This window comes from Numida meleagris, chromosome 2 (genome assembly GCF_002078875.1).
Source record: "Numida meleagris isolate 19003 breed g44 Domestic line chromosome 2, NumMel1.0, whole genome shotgun sequence".
NCBI lineage: Eukaryota > Metazoa > Chordata > Aves > Galliformes > Numididae > Numida > Numida meleagris.
Window position 1 is genome coordinate 49,387,098 of NC_034410.1, and position 16,293 is coordinate 49,403,390.

General features: G+C 39.7%; 1 protein-coding gene across 4 annotated transcripts in view; it reads right to left on the bottom strand.

Annotated features, from left to right (window-relative positions):
- AMPH (amphiphysin) overlaps positions 1-16,293 on the bottom strand; it is a 111,616-nt gene that overhangs the window by 94,546 nt on the left and 777 nt on the right. The window lies entirely within an intron of this gene.

The window sequence follows — 16,293 nt, forward strand, 5'->3', positions numbered from 1 at the left end:
AAAGTCATCAGCTGAACTGTTCACATCAGTGACTCGGACTGAGTATATTTTTTTACCTTTTGCATTTTCATAAATGTTACTCCACTAGCTCTGATTGCTCCTAAGTGAAGTTCTTGGACTGGCCTCATACTGTTGACGTTTGTTCATTTTTACTGAATTTCATCTTTTTGGTTCTATTTGTCAAATTAACTTGGATTATCATTTCACTTGCCATTCTGACTAGGGCTTGCTGCACCAGTCTGAAGTCAGTCAAATACATCATCTATTCCATCAAGCAGCAATACCTGCAGGGCCAAGTTTGTGTGAGGATAGGGACATTAGCTAGAATCTTTTCTACTTGCACCTTATCATCTTATCATAAGTGATGATTTTAAGTGCAAACATTCCTTGCTGTATATATATATGTATAAAGATGCCCTCCTTGATTCTGCTCAATCTGTCCCCAGTAAAAACAGGATCTGCTGATATCTCTGGATTTAGTCTCCTTCCTCTAAGACATTTGGCATCCTTTCTACAAGTCCAGTAATCATCACACTTTCATCTATTCTTTTAAGAATCCTTTTCACAGCTAAGAGATGGAAGTGTCTGTTCCTTCTCTCACCGAACTGTTGTATTTACACAAACCCAACTTCTTGGTAAGCTGTTTTGATATATTTTCAACACTTCTACTCACATATGGACTTCAGAGATATTGGTCAGAGTATTAAATTTTGTTCCCTACCACCATCCCACCTGTCTCCCCAGTAACTCAAACTTGATGTTTTGGTCATTCATGACAGACGTGCTCTAAAAGTATGTGCATGTGCCCTAAGTACCTTATCTAAGATACATGCCATTCAACCCAGCACACATTAAGTCATGTATCTAATTTGCTGTGCTGCTGCTCAGCATTTGGTTAATATCTTTTTTTTCTGCTTGAAATATCCTCATCAGATCTACAATTTTTATGAACTTAGCTGGAGATTCAAGCTGCATTCATCCATAGGACATCTATGATGAACAAGTTTTCTGTCTTCTGAGCACAATTATATAAAATAATCCCCAAAGGTAAGCACTCCATCATCCCCCTCCCCCCCCCCCCCCCAAAAAAAAAAAGCAAGAAAAATAATGAAATCAATAGGGTCAGAATTGTAGACAAACTTCACAGTATCACCAGAGATGACCAAACAGAACGCTGCAACAAAAAGCTCAATACTAGAAAAATCTGAGAAGTGTTAAGATTAAAATCTTTTTAAAGTTGATGAGATCGAAAGATTTCTTGACATCATTCCACTGTAAGGGCAAAACTGCTGGCACTAGATTTTTATCATCTGGGCTATTTCAGGTTAAGATTTCTGTAGCCCCTTTTGTTCTGTCCACAGAGAAAAACAATGACCTCTAATGAAAAATGCATGCATACACACAATATCGGAGGTATTTCTGGCTGTCACTGGACTCAACCTGAGCTTATCAAATCAAGTTTCAGTGAAGTATTGATGGCTTTATACAACAGAAGAGATGAAAGAAATCTGAAACATTGTGTTCTGAGCTGCCCTGGCATTAACAGTCTTCTGCCCACACCTTTCCCACTCTCTCCCATCCCTACATAATTCAAGGGTGAGAGGAGGAAGATGTTTCTTAAAAGTAGAAAAAAAAACATTTAAAAAAAAGAATGTGATCTATCAATGAAAAAGAAAATAGATACTGTATTCTGTTTTGTGCTTTAATTAAAGGAGGGACAAAAGATATATCAAATCCACTTAATATGGCAAAATACACTAGTACTTCGCAAATCTTCGGAACAGTTTCAGAGATGACACAGATGTTTTATTTGCCCATGTCCTAAAGTTGAAAGGATGCTACAGAGTATTTAACGTAGATTTTTAGAGCTCTAGTCTCCAACAAAACAGAGTTTTATCAGTGGATTTACATTTGCTCTGCATTTTGGCTTACAGTGTGCTAACTGCACATTAAACATGGACTGGAAACTGAAAATAAACACTGCCTGTAAAATCAACTAGCAAAAAAATTATTAGGTATAGAATATTTGAGGTCTAATCCGTACTCTAAGGCATTTGCTTTATCAGAAAAAATAAAGGAGTATAACAGAACTGAGAGTGAAACATGTTGCAGAAGTATGAGTATATTAAAAATCTAAACATACACAGTAAAAAAAACTATGAAGAGCTATTAAACACAAAGTTATAATTGTTGGCAAAGGGGAATGGTGGAAGTAATGATGCATGTTCTACTGCCCTCAGCAAACCCTCCAAAAACACAAATACTGGGACAAATACTGTCTTGATCCAGACAAGGCCTCAGGGTGGCTGGACTAGGACAGTAAGGACTGTTGTTGCCCTCAGGGGCCCAACAACTCAATTCCAAAACAGCAAATAAAGATGTAGTTGAAATACCTACTTTTTCCCCATTTCACAACTTTTCAGTACTTTTGGAATCATGGATGGCTTTGGCCTCAATTAAGCATCTTTTTCTGCCTCACAGGGCAGCATAATTTTCAGCAAACTGTAAGATCTGTCATATATATAATACTTGTTCCATGTGCGATCCTTAGATACGTTTACAATAGGGCTCTGCATGTCCATTGGTTTTTCCTAGGGCACAAAGTTTTCCATAGCAAGGCCATTAAAATTAATGTAGGTAGAATCACTAGATGTCAGCCAGATTTTCATCTGGTGTTAAAGTCAGTGAAGTCAGTGGGCTGATGTGAGCTGATACAGAACCTGAAAATATAGCCCTGTATTTCCACTGGAGAGAACTGCAGGTTATCTTCAAATTAGTTGTTTTGATAGATATCAAACACAAAATGTTTCCATACCATAGATATGGCATCACAACAGGTAACTCTTATTCGTCGCAGGTCTACCACAACAAGTTCCAATTTCGAGGGAGAAAGGTATATATTCCTGCACTGACTACATTGTATACACTTATGAAACAACCATATAGCACACGTGCAAACAGCCTAGGCTGAAACTACTTCCATACAGCAAATGCATTCAGGAAATGTCAAATGAAATGCAAAGAATCTCAAACTCTCTACGTGAAGTGTACCTGCATGGAAAAAGGAGTCTGTGGAGAGGCTTCCATCTCTGCTATGAGAAATAAGAACAATTCCACTGGGTGTATCATATGCAGAAGGATGACATTTATTGTTACTGGACTCCACAGAAACATTACAGGAACAAAGTAACAGCAGAGAACAGATGCCGCAAAGCTGATAGGTGTTGCAATTACGATTCTGATGATGTTATGATATTTTGGATGCTGCTGCATACTCAAAGCTTACAGAAACACAACGGAACTCTAAGTTTAATGCAAAAATAGGATGGAGTTAAGTATCTTTAACTAATTCCTAAGTTTACCTAACTAGTATGCAAAGTAGGGCTTCTACATTTACAGACCCACTCCCTGTGGTCCCTTCTGTCAGAGATTTCGTTCATAGGCTGACTAATAGGCCATCTGGGACTGAATCCTGAACTTCTTCACAAAAACATTGCCATTCTTTGCTGCTCCACAAGGTCATAAAGTAAAGCAACAAGGAGCACTCCAAGTCTTGATTAAGCTTTTGTGGAGATGAAACAACACGTTTTTAAGAAATGCTCTCAGCTACACCAGATACATTTCCATTGATTCCGGAGAACTCACCGACATGGGTCAATATGCAGGCTGTGAGCCAGAGTTTAACTTATCCATGAGGAGCGAATGTCTGCACTTTTTTAGAGGCTGGTTTCCACTTCAGGGTAGGCAGTACCTTGCTCCTGCCACACTCAACACAACTCTCTGTCTCTGTACAGGCTGATGAAACACAAGAGTGGGAAAGAGGATGAATACTTGTTTAATTTCATCAGCTCATTCCAGCAAGTCTCACACAGTCATCATGAAAACCATGAATGACAAGATTTATCAGTGCCGGTGGGGGGCCACTGGGATACACAGCGGTCTGGAGCATTCAGCATAAGAAAGGAGCTGGACCTGTTCAACCAGGAAAAGACAGAGCTAAGGGAAGGAGATTTCAGTCTCTGAGTACTTGACTGGCCATTATAGAAAAGGCCAAGACAGGCTTCTCAGTGGTGCAAAGAAAAAGGAACAGCAATGAAAGTTTGTCATGAGATGGTGCAGTACCCTGGGCATTCTCTTTCCTTGAAGGGATTCAGCACACAGCTGAACACAGCCCTGAGCAACCTGGCCAGATTTTGAGGATGTCCCTGTCCTGTGCTGGAGGTGGACTAGATGGCACCCACAGGTCTCTTCCAACTTAAATTATTCTACAGTTCTAAATTCAAACTTACATGAAGGCTTACACAATGGCCTAACTGAAACAGAGGAAGAAGCAGTGATGGTACTGAGGGGGAAAAATTACTTGCTCCCATTTTCAGTAAATCCATGCTAGGTCCTTTATAAGATGGAAGGAAAAATAGAAAGCCCTATTCTTCCAAAATATGAAGAAACCAGCCTGTTACACTGTCCTTCCCTGTTTCTTGTAACAATGTTGGCTTGTTTCTTTTTTCACTATTTTAAACAGAACAACAGTAAATATTTGAATTTACTCTGCAAAAGTAAAGAAGGTTATGAAAAACCATCTTTCAGGTCAATAACTCTTTGGGTTCAGACTAAACATTTTGTACCTTCAGGCCTCAAATGAAGTGAAATAAAATACGTTGTTGGTGTGTACAAAATGAAAAGAGAGCAATCAAGCTGCATGTAGATTCCAACTGATGGGCACAAATAGGCAAGGAAAAATTAGCTAGATTAAAAACAGTGACAGACGGTCCCAGACTCTTCCATTAAGTCCTCTGTATTTGTGTGTAGGTGTTCATTGCAAGGGTAGCAAGCAAAAGGCTTGAGGGAGTGAATATGCATACACTCTAGCAAAATTTTAGCACGAAGTCAGTGACAGGCTCTTCCCTTTTGGACATTGTAGGTGTGCTAAAATAGTTACCATTTGCCACAAAACTCACAGTATCAGCAAAACAGAAGTATCAACTTATGCAGACCACAGCTAGATCAGAAGGGAATTTTATGATCACAGGTCAGATTTGCTGCCAGCATAGCCAGCTAGATTCCCTCAAAACAAGGAGAAAAAATGGCTTCTGATGCTGGAGGGATACTGGAAGTAAAAGTTCCTCTTACATCAGAATATATGTATACATATGACCAGGTGTAATTTGCAGAAAACCATGCAACTAGCTATGACTAAATTCAGTCCCATGCAGAGCCAGTACAGAGACTACATAGCCTTAAATCTTGCGCTAGCACGGTGAACTGGATTACATTTAACCAGTAGAGCCATATCCTGCTGCCAGTAAAATCAACATAAGTAGGAAAATCTTTAAATTAAATGTGTTAAGAGTTATTTGATAACAAGTTCATCACAATTTGTATAGAAATAAAGGTTAAATACTGTGATGGATGTAATAGGTGTTTCTCAATGCGTGGCTCTGATCTGAATTCTTTTACTCAGTCTGAACTCCTACACAATTCAACTCAAGATCAGGTTTTTATTAAAACAACTCAAAACATTTAAAAGAAATAAATAAAAAAGACAATGGGAGTAAACGTAAGCCAGGTGGGAAGCTGGCTCACACTGATTTTTGTACATTTCTTTCTGCTATATGGCAGTCCACTGCATGTCAGTGAGATTACTAACAGAGTAAATTAACTCTCAGAATATGTATGAGTCACACAAAAGCTTGTGCTGGGGAAGGACTTTTCCCCTGGTTTATTCAATACATTTAAATCATTGCCTTTTCTGATGCAGGCGGTGAGAAAGGAAGAATTCTGTTATTCCTATCCTTGTAGGAATGGATCAGTCAGATCCCAGGTGGGAGTATAGGCATTTTCATGTGTCTCTGGTAAAATTAGCTACTGCAGATTTTATGGACCAAGCAACAATACATGTTTACATGTCCCGAATTAGGAAATAACCCACTGGTTTGAAATTATGCTCTTTACTACAAATCAGGTTTACACGACACAAATAGTAACTGGATTTTATATTTGACAACGTGTATGCTCTTCTAACAGATATGAGATATTAATAATAAATCCTAGACATTTGTCATTTTTGTGATACTTCTATAAAAGCATTTAATAACTGAGTGTTGATTTTTCTCCATATATGAACCCATAGTCCTTTATTTTCTTATTTTTCAGGATATGCAAAGATATTAAGAAGTTATTGATTTTCCCTTAATTCTAAACATGTAACCCCACTGAAATTTAAATTCTCATCTAGAGAAGCTGACTTTAATCAAACATAGCATCACTTTAGTCTTCTACCAGCATTGTCACATGGGATTTGGACCCAGCTACTTCACTGTTTACTAAAATGCCAATGCTTTAAGACTGAGCTATTTAATTTTCATAGAATCACAGATTATATAAAAGTAATGCAGCCATCTGTTTTGGACCAATTTATATTAAGACGAGTGTGTTTTCTTGCCTTATTGACATGAAGTTATGACAAAATTCACTTAAGACTGCATATGTGAAAGACATTTTTTTTTAGCCTTAGTTCCTAAGTAACACAGAAAAGGATATTGCAGAAAAGACACGATGTTTTCCTAACATTTGCATTTCATTGTAAAAAAAAAATCTACAAAGAAAATCTACACATGCTCCATTTTGGACAGATAGACTCTTATAGCAAATATGGTAAAGCAAGGGAACTTAGCTAGCGCTTTTTTATTATGAACAAACACTAGTTGTATATCAGGTTTCCATTTTTACCAGCACCCCATTGCAGTTAAGTGTTCAATTAAGTGAATGCAAGGTTTCCCACTGATTATTCTCATTCACTGCAATGGAGGTTCAGTCTGAACATGCGTCAGTGTCAAGTGAATGCCTTTTAGATGTCTCTATTTTGTAACTGTTCAACAACTCCGCTGTTGAGCATCTGACTAGTGTGATGTGAATTTCTTCTCTTTTGTGCATAAAAGCACCAGGATAGGGATAAAAAAAAAAAACCACAATGTGTTCTCCCTAGTTATTTTGCTAACACTGTAAGCACCAGACTAACTCTGTTTAGGACATGGACCCCATTTTTTCCTGGGCCACTGTAAACACAAATGCAATCTGTCTTTTCTGCAATGTACAGAGATATCCCCCTGCCCAGGTGGAAGGCTTTACACTTTGCATTGTGCCTCACCCAATAATGGCTTGGAGAGTTCTTATTTTACTAGAGATGACACTGGATGAAGATGCAGAGAACACACCATGTTTTCATGGAGTAATCTGAAAGGTTACTCTCAGCATCAGCCCAGAGTTTTCTAGGCAGCTGAGGAGTGCAGAGCAGGAACCTTCTGTACCACAGTGAGCCAAGCATTAGCTGCACAGAAAGGATACTTCAGGAATAAGGAATTCAGAACCAACAATCCTCAATTAAATGAGGAAGTTCAGTGGGAGCCAAGCTCTTTTGGAAGTCCCGAGGGTAAAAACGTTGAATGAAATACAGTCTTCAGTTAACACTTCTCAGTAGTACAGCAGCTAATTTTGACTCCATAGGATAGCATTTTTTCACTACCACAACAGATAAAACTCATTTAGATGAAGGTGTAACCTGTTAGTATTTGGTAAATACTTGTTTTTACTAATACTCTACCTTGTAGAACTCAAAGTTTGAATTTGTGACACTTTCTAGAAAGCCTTTCCTCACTTCTCTGCTATTTCCACTTATTTTACTTCTTTAACGTTTTAAAAAGTAATTTAAAAAAAAAAAGGCAGAAATTCATCACAACCCCACAGAGGTGGTTCTTTTTTTTTTTTTTTTTTGTCAACACTTAATGATAATAGCTTACCAGAAGTGGAACTGAAAATAGCCTGAACTGCAGAGAGAGAAAAGGGAGAAATTAAATGATCGGAATGCGAGACCGATTTTTTAATGCCTTTTTCCAGATCCATGAAATGTGCAAATATTCTAAGACCCATTAATGTGTAATAAAGTTTGCTTGATTGGTGACTGCTTTCATGCAAGTAAAGAATCTTTCTGTATAACGGAGAGTAAAAAAAATAAATCATTCTTTCAGCAAGAGGTGGGAAAAAGTCTGTGCTGGGTTTACATTACAACTTCAATCCTTCAAACACTTTGGATACCACATATTAAAGAGCAATCCAACAACATTATTACACAGCGTAAGTCAGAGTAAGCCTTTGGTAGGATGGGCATGTACCAGAGGGCATTAGCAAACAGATATTGGTATAAAAGCTTTGAGTCAAACTGGAAACTGGATTCTAGAAGGGGTAAGGTACCCCACAAGCTACTGCTCCCCAAAATAGATCCCCCTGAAAAGCAGCTCAGCAGCCTTGATACTGCATAGGACCTGCTTGTTCAGGTAGCCCTGAAAGAACAAAAGAAGGGAAGGAAAAAGAAGCAAGGAAGGGGTGATGGGAGAACAAAACAAAGAAGGAAGATGGGAGATGAACAAACGTGAAGGATAATGAAATTGTTCTGAAAGGATGAATTCTGCCCACATTTTTGCTGAGAATTAAGTAGGGCAGCACTTAGAGATGAGCTATCAACAAGTCACATTTTAGCAGTTTGCAAGACTGTCACATCATAAGGAACATACTCACTTCTTTACTAATTAATCCAAAAGACATTTCACAGAACAGAGAGGAAAGAGTGTAGTATTTTTGAAATTCAAAGGAACTTCCTTGCACTGATATACTTCCACATTCACTGAAATACAAATTCCATATTTTGAAGTCCTATCACAAAACATCAGATTCATTTTTGGATCTCATCCAAACATCTTCTCACCTGGAAACTGACCTCGTTCTGTTGTGGTTGTTTTCCACTTGCCATTTCTCATATAACAAATCTGCTCTTTTAATGCTTCCTAAATGTGGTCCCACAGTGACAGCGCTGTGGTTGCAGCATCGTGCTACGCCTGCTCTGGAGTTCATTTGTCTTCCACCACACGCTTTTCTCCCTGTGTGCTTCTCCCTTTGTCAAGGTCAGCTTTGGAGACCACTGCCCTAAGCCAGCACTACGCCAACCTGCTTCTGAACTGAGCCCTGCTCCCTTCCTCTCTTCAGGCCTGAGTATACCATTAAATTTTTATTTTTTCTCTGTTACACCTTTGATCCTAGCATTTCTTGTGATACCAGTGTGCTTAGTAGAGTTTTAAGCAACATGAAACATTCAGTTAATTTTGTCTTCAATTAGCTTCATTAAATATTATGTGTGTAAAAACAGGCCTATTATTTGTCCTGTACCTAAAATTACTGATAGTTTTATTTTGACAAAATGATTTCATGCTCTCAGCATATGCCTTATGTATTTAAAAAATCATCCAAAGTGTGTAGAGCAGTGTGAAAAGATAAAACTGTTTCATCCACATAAAACTACCCAGAAGGGGATTTATCTGATGATGGCACCCACACAGAGCTGTACAAGTGTAATAAAAATACCACATTTTTATTTACTCCTCTACATGCCCTACATGCAAACAAGATATTAGCTCTGTGAATCTAAACCTAACATATGCATTTGACGTGAAAAGCCAGTGTCTTCTCTCAGACCAAAAGTAGTGATTATTTTTCATAGAAAATGCATCATCTTTATTCAATTAAACTTTTTGGAATGAAGCTTCTTATCTGGTACTTTGTGCTTGTACATATTAATCCTCATGCAGGTGGATCACTTCATTAGGTTTTGCTGAAGCAAAACATGATACAGCTGTGCTCCCATAGCACCACACACCATCATCTACCTCTGCCACATACCACCAAACCCTTCTACTTCTGTAAAAGCAAATGTTTACTGATGATCAAAACCTAGAAAAGAAATTCAGATTCTGTGTTCCTTAGGTGATTTTTATTTTTTCAAATAGAATTTTGTTTAAAAACAAAACAAAAACCACAATGACATCAGGCTATTTTTATAGTGTTTTTCAGATTAAAATCTGGAAAAGTAGGATTGCGATTCTTCTCAGTTTCAGCGTGCAGATGTGTGTGTGCTATAACTATGGCACTTTTTGAAACATTTTTGGAGAATAAGGGTTTCTGTTTGTTAGCTTAGACTATAAATTATTTTTCAAATGGCTTGTTTTAGTGACAACCCAAGACTTTGGCAAGCCTTCCTCTCCTCTTTTGTATCACAGATAAAGAGAATTGATTGCAGCTCATAGACTGTATCACTGGGCTCCGTATCACTATAAATGACAGATTTAACAGTCTTCTAGGTGCAAAAAAATGAGGTGGAAGAGACTCCAAGCTGAAAACTCAAGGAAGTGTCAAAGGAATTAATCTGCTACAGAGACAAGGAGAATGAAGCAGGGGAACTTATCTGGGAGGACTAGCAGTAAACAGGAGTTTTTTTTCAGAAAAAAAAGTGGTTTGAATAAAACAAGAGAAACAACTGAGAAGTAGTAGCAGGGCACTGGGAGTCAGAGACTTTAAATGTGGTCCAGCCTCTTACTTCTCTCTGTCTCTGTCCACACAAAGGCCTCTGAACTCTCCCATTGCCCTACCACCACCCTTAGTTGGTACAGTGCTGTTTAGATGTTTTCAAAGTGTTTGTCCACACCAGTCCTCAACTCCGCAGTGTTTCACAGATGTTCCTCTGCTACAGATACAGAAGAATATTACTGAGAAAACAAAGAAAGGTAGAGCAGCCAAGAAGAGAGACAGGCTACTTCCTGCATTAGCTTTCTCATCACACAAATGGAACTTGAGAAACATGTTACGTGCTTCTTTACCATAGGACTATGTTTTATGTAACACAGAAAGAGATGGATAAACTCCAGTAGCTGGGACTCTATGTGAAAAAACTATACAACTGCTTTTCCAAGTCAGTAATTGGCTTAAGAGTCTGGCAACTATTGACTAACCAGCTATTCATGAGGTCAGGATCAAATAAGCTCACATTCAAGAACAGCATAGGCTCAGCTCTGCACAGCATGGATGCTGGAGAGTTTTCCCTAAATTCCCTAAAAGCCCAATGAACTAAACCAGGTAAAAGTTCCCCAAGGAAAATACTCTCCATCCTGAAGCAGTAGAGCCATCTTCTACCCTTCTCCCACACTACTCCTCAGTCCCTGAGGTGAGTAGGAGGACTGGCATAGCAATCAGTGACTTCTGCCAGAGGTTTTGGTGGGGGCGAACCCCACTGTGCATATTTTAGGCAGGTGGAAGAATCCACTCTCTATCTCCAGGTGAGTTCAGAGAGCCACAGTTGTCTTCCTGGAGGAAGCTGCATGGGTGAATTGGAGGCTTCAAATCTATTTGGTGCTTGGAAGCATGCCAAAACATTCCTTCATTTCTTTGCAAGATTAGTTAAGTAGAAGGAGATGCCAAAGCTACTGGAAACCAGGTCACTGACACCTCAGCATCTCTCCTATACACACCATTCAAATCTCACTTTTAGTTGTGTCACAGTACAAAGGGAGCACTGTGCTGAAGAGCAGCTGTTGACCGCTCATGGCAGCCTCACCAAACCCCAGTCACAGGCAGACTTTGGTTCAGGGGCATTAGTTCTTTGATAATACAAAAAGGCAAGAGAAAGGACCTGCCAGAGGGGCAAGACATAGTAAAGAAGACTTGAGACCCAAGCCCAACAAGTAGCAACAGATACTTTTTTTCCCACTTCTCAGTGAAATGCATGAAGAGACAGACAAATATCAGGAAACCCCTTGCATAGATAACAGTTGAGGAACAGGCATACACCCAAAAACTAAAGAAGGAGATGGGAAAAAAAATAAAAGTGAGAAGATGAAACTGTCAAGCAAGAATAGAAAAGCAGGTCACCTTGGTATTGATGATGCCTTGGTCAGTGAATGTGGCAATATTGATTCCCACAGAACTGAGGAAACAGCACTTTTATGATTTGATGGAAGCTAAGTGACAAGGGGGAAGACACAGTGACTTACAGCATCATGGCTATTATTGTCTATGGGGAGAAAACTGGAAATTAGGAAACTGGAGAAGAGGCGGCTCAGGGGAGACCTTATCGCTCTCTATAGCTACAAGAAGGGAGGTTGTAGCGAGCTGGGCGTCAGCCTTTTCTCTCTTGTAACTAGGGACAGGATGAAGGGGAATGGCCTCAAGTTGTGCCAGGGGAGATTTAGGCTGGACATTAGGAAATACTGCTTTTCTGAAAGAGTGGTCAGGCGCTGGAATGGGCTGCCCAGGGAGGTTGTTGAGTCACCGTCCCTGGAGGTGTTCAAGAAACATTTAGATATAGCGTTGAGAGACATGGTTTAGTGGGGTTATTGGTGGTAGGTGGATGGTTGGACTGGATGATCTTGTAGGTCTTTTCCAACCTAGCTAATTCTATGATTCTATGATTTCCTTGCTTCATGTAACAAGAAAATCTTCACAAAGGAGTATAACAGGAAGGACTTCTGGCCATTTCCTCTTCCATTTCTTACACATTTGGCAGCCAGACTCTGTGTTTTACACTACATATTAGAAACCAAAATGACCAAAAGCAATTAATATTTTAAGAGCAGCTACTCATCAGGCTGGTTGGAAGGGTCATGCAGCAGCTTCAGTCAGATCAAAGGGCACACTGACAGTACGTGCCAGAAAACCACTTGTAAATTTTGAGGCAAAAAAAGAGAAGACACCCTCTGTATCAAGGAAAGATGGGGAATAAAGGGCTTAAATTGCAAACAATGACATTTATATTAAGTGAGAATAGAACTTTCTGACTGGAGTTACCTAAGCAATGGCATAGATCATTTTAGGGTAAGTGCAAAATCTCTAACATTAGGTATTTTCAAAAGCAGACAAGAAAAACATTGCTATGGAATAATTTAAGTACAGCTGATTCTGCTTTGGTTTAGAAAAATGGTCCAGATGACCACTTGTGCTCCTTTTTCTACAATTTCTGTGACAGAGAGAAAGAAGGAAAGGTAAGTTCAAGCTTTTTATACTAGAGCCTTAACCTAGAAAAATCAGGGCTGCATAGTTTAGACCATGGCATTCACATGAGAATTTACTGATTTCTGATTGGTTTTATTTGCCAACAAACAAATAGCTTAATAGCTCTTCACAAGGGAAAGTACCTTTTCCTTGCATGTGCCTGTGCCAGTAAGGACTCAGATACTGGGGTCTGCCATAACACTGTAATGGGTTCAGTGTACTACATTTTATAACATATATGGGGCCAAAGTTTTAAACCATTAGACAGTAATTTTCTTTCATGAACCTGAGGTTGCTAGAGCTATATCATCACGCAGGCAGGTGGAAGACACATAACATGTCTTTCATGAATGCATTCCAAATGCAGATCCCCATTCAGTTCTTCAGAGCCATTGTTTCAGTTACAGCAGAGCACGTGGTGGGCCCAGAATTGTAAAATTCCTTTCTTAGGATTTATTTTTCAATTTATGGCAACTCCTCCTTTACAACAACTTTAACCACTAGTTACTCCTCCAAAGGTCTCTTGACCTAAAGCATTTACTACTTTAACTTTTGGGTGTAACCATATAGTCAGCTAATAGGAAGTTGAACGTCTAACAGCACACCAGTTGGATTTTCAAAAGCTACTTCAGCTCCCAGGAGCGTGCCTTACTGAATTCAGATGTGTTGTGACAATTCTGAGTCTGTGCAGCTAAAGGCGTTAGGTTATGATGGGGAGGTATGAGTGGTAACTAGCGTTGCAAATTGGGTTGGCAGTTTTAGTTCAAGCTTTCCGAGGAATCCAGGGACACAAATTCAGTGTTTTCATCCAAGTCAACTTGTCCTCAGGATTGACTGAGCCAGATTCAGATACAAATACATCTGTTCAGTTTTCAGTATAAGCACATCAGGGTTTCATTTACTTTTCTGACTGGCATGTAGGCTCCTGAATTGCTCTGATGCTTTTAAAACTCTAAACCAGATCCTTCAGCTGACTGCTGGCAGCAGCCAGCAGATGCTGCAAGCTCAGCACATCTATGCTTCCCAAATAGTGGGGGAAAAAGTCATCAAAGAAATGCAGTGGAGAACAGTGTATCTTGGTATATGGGGCATTCTTGCATAAAAATAAGGATGCCAGGGCACACATGCTACTGAAAGTACCACGTTGCAGTTGACATGAAGAACGGAGTGATTAATAATTACTTCTGGTTGTTCAAATCCTGTCTCTTTTTGAGAACTGGCCTGGTCCAGCCCAGTTTGAACAATCACCTTCTTCCTCCCATTAGCATTCTAAGCTCATGATGTCATGCTTTCTTTAATTTAGGCTATTTTGTAATGTCACTGACATATCAAGCCATTGCTACATTTATCTCACTCATTTCCACAGTGTAAAGGAATTTACATATTTTCTGGAACCCTACAAGGGAAAAAGAACATTATTGATGTTACTAAGTCTAATATAAAAATACCAGAAGTCTGCTGTATCACAGATGAATAATAATTGTATTGGTTTAAACTAGGAAAATAGCATCAAAGGATACAACCATGGAACTCTCAGATTAAGCAATTCTAATGCAAGACAGCTAGATTTGTCCAATACGAGATGTTTCCCCATCAGTTATTTAGCATTTGTCATATAAATAGTAAGCAGACAAGTATATGGGTATGTACACTACCTAGATCATGCAACTAGAATTTCTCCTAGATGACAAAGAAATGAAGATAATGGGTGCATCGTTACAAAAACAGTTCCCATAAATAAAGGCTTACATTTTGTAGCCATTCCATATTTTTTTTATACAGCTACCACACAATAACAAGAAATAGAAACTATTTATAAATGCATTATAAACCCAGCTGACTATAAGAACACATTAAGAAAACTGCAGGTGCTCAAATCCAATATAAGTAACAAGATAAAACAACTCAGAATGTGTTTAAAATCTCTCTAAGCCAGAGTGGTATTATGTACTCATCACAGAGCCATCCTGTTCACACCATCAAATATCAGACTTTAAATTTCAAGACTTAGAAGTCTAGGATTTAAATCTACCCAATAACAAGTTGCTCTTTATGTAAACACATAAATACAATTAAGAAAAAAAAGGAGTGGGGTGGTGGGGGGGCGGGGGGGTGGAAATGGAAGAGGACAGAATATAAGCTGCGTTTGCCATGACACCTCAGGTATTCGAGTCAAGGTGTGCTTTGCACATTTCTACAGACCTGCTGTGGTTGTACAGACACACCTGGAAGCAGCAAATATGATTTTAAGACCTACACGTATGATTTACCAGATAGTTAACAGCAACAGAACCAGAGAACGACACCAACAAAGACTGCAGGAAACAAATGACATTTGTAGATCTCTGCTCCAACTACTGACCCAGTTGAACTTACATAATAAAATCTCCAGATCTCCTCAAAATATTAAAGAATTTGTGTTATATCTATCTGAAACAGTCACAGTTGGTATTGAGAAGTCCAGTACTTTATGACCTTGTGAGTGAGGTAGGAGCACTGAAAAGAGGAAGTCCATCATCTGCCTGTAACAGACTCAACAATTAGATTCATAAATAATGACATGATTACATATGAGTCTATTTAACATATAAATTGTGGGTTTTGTTCCCTTAGAGCACCTCAGAGCTCAGTGCACAGTACAGAGGCAGCGAGGGATTTTTAGGCAGGGAGATATGAAAAACATCGGTCATAAAGTAATCTCTTCTAATTCTCCAGAGCCATGTGACATCAACACACAACAACAACACAGAATGCCAGCTCGAGGGGCACCGAGGCTTCATTAGCCCTCAGAAGAGATGGCAGGCTACTTGCTGACTGCTTTGAAGCTGAGAGCAGCTTCATAACAACCCTACCGATAGCTGATACGGATGCACAGTCACATGCAAATGCTTTTCTGCTTGGTTTGATGCCTGTGTCCATGGTCCTGATCTGAGGCACAGAGCAGCTGAACAAGCGTTACTGATGCAGAATGCTTACAGCTATCGGCTTTTATTAGAAAAGATCTTTTTTAAAAACTTAAAAACCCTCCTGACTTTGCTTCTTGCTCAGCTCCTAGAGAGAGCACTGCAAGAAAAACCGGCATCGAGCTTCCTAAGCAGTAAACCCGGTCGGGCTACCCAACACTTCGGCCAACGCCACGACATTCAGAAGAGCTATCCACAACTCCAGCAATTGCTGAGGAAGGCTGCGGGCGGCCTCCAGCCCCGCTCCGCTGGCCACGGTGTGCCACCGAGCCCGTGGCGGGGCGGCCAGGCCAGGGGAGCAGCGCTTTAGCCCGAGATGAGCCGGCGTGGATATTAAAGGAAAGGCAATCCTCTTAGGCAGCGTGTCTGCGGCGGCGAGATGAGGCGAACCTTACATGCACCAGCGGAGGAGGGCTGCAGCCCTGCGCCCGCCCGGCCTAATAGCAACGGGGCGCCCCGCTGG